Source organism: Austrofundulus limnaeus, unplaced genomic scaffold (assembly GCF_001266775.1).
Source record: "Austrofundulus limnaeus strain Quisiro unplaced genomic scaffold, Austrofundulus_limnaeus-1.0 Scaffold12, whole genome shotgun sequence".
Taxonomy (NCBI): Eukaryota; Metazoa; Chordata; class Actinopteri; order Cyprinodontiformes; family Rivulidae; genus Austrofundulus; species Austrofundulus limnaeus.
The window spans coordinates 1,743,095-1,744,788 of record NW_013952414.1 but is presented as its reverse complement, the minus strand read 5'-3'; positions in this window follow the sequence as shown (position 1 = coordinate 1,744,788).

Below are 1,694 nucleotides of genomic sequence, written 5' to 3'. Positions count from 1 at the left end.
AGCTGAAAACGGAGGCCTCCACCTCTGTTTAATGATGGACGGTCTTTCTTCACAAAAATGGCTTCTTTTACTCCTCTCTCAATATAATAAAATATCCCTGAGAGACGTAAGCATACAAATGAGTACTGGAACTGTGTTTGTTTACATTCCCTGTGGTTCGATCTGTGCTGGGCTGATTTGTTGTCAGCTACTGTTCATTAGATTTGTTCACTGGCCGGGTTATGTCACACAGATGAGATTAACTTCAAGTTAATTATTTGTTGTGACTAACTTGTTTTGTTTTGTTTTTTTTCCTTCACACAGAGTCAAACTCTACATGAAGAAGCTAACGTTAGCTAAAGTTAGCTTACCGTTCTCTGTCGTCCTGCTTGTTTTTAGCGTCATACTGCTGGATGGTCCGGTACAGACTTCGATACTTTTCCTTCGAGTTTGGTGTAGTCCATTATTATTATTGTGTTTCAAACAAAACTAAACAAGATTTGCACTTTAATTATGAWGCTGCTCTCTGCTCAGCTCTACTAGGTCCGGGGTAGAGTAAGGCCAGGCTGAGAGAGCAGCGGTGCCCTCTACTGGATGAAGGCAAAATTACACTGAAATAAGGTTTAAGTAGATGTTTTCAATTAATCGAATGGAAGAAATTTTAATCTAATAAACCATTATTCGACAATTAATCATAAGTCGATTAATTGTTTTCATCCCTATTTTTGAGGTATTTTGGCCTCTGCCGCTCCCTGTACCTGCCGTTACCAGGTTACAGACAGGCGGGGTGGCCTTTGCTGCCTCTGTCCAAACAGGGGAAAGAAACGTGTCAGCCATGGCCACGCTGAAACACCAACATCCTCCAAAATAAAATAAAAAAAGAAGCTTAACGCAAAGTTTAGAGCAGAATACCCCAGGGATTTTTATAAATCTGGAGCCAACACACGTGAGAAAACGTGATGACCACTTCCTGTTTGTCTCACATCAGAAACAAGTCAAACTCTTCAACTGTCAGCTGCATCAGTAGAAGCGAGGCGTGGGTTTRTCWAAGCTCTCGGTGCTGTTTGTGCAGAATCAGATGTTCCTTTAGAGACATAAAAAAGCTTTCTTTGTTTCTGACCTTAAACAAGGAGGGGYTCTGCCAGAACAAGAACAAATGAGCTTCGATCCTGTTCAAGTTGCACACATTGTTACTGGTTRTAGGTTTTTTATGAGATATTTTATGTTTACGTTCAATTAAAGCATTTTTATTTTACAAAACGTTTTTAATGAGACGTGAATTTCTATGTTTTTCCACATAAATACTGTTTTTGTTCTTTAACAAATACAGGTAAACACTTTTAAATACCTTTTATAAATCATTTAATGTTCTGCTGAATCACAGCACTTGGTTATATTTGTGAAAGAGAAGTAATAGTCCATTAAATATTGAATTATGCAGCTATTCATTAGTTAAATTATCTTTCTTACACACTTTAGATTAATAAACATGGTTGGAATGAAAATGTGGAATTCAAAAATTTATCTGCCTCATGTCCCTTCCTGCCTTTCTTCCTTCCTTCCTTCCTTCCTTCCTGCCTTTCTTCCTTCCTTCCTTCCTTCCTTCCTTCCCGCCTTCATGCCTTTCTTCTTTCCTGCCTTCCTGCCTGCCTGCCTGCCTTCCTTCCTTCCTTCCTTCCTTCCTTCCTTCCTTCCTTCCTTCCTTCCTTCCTTCC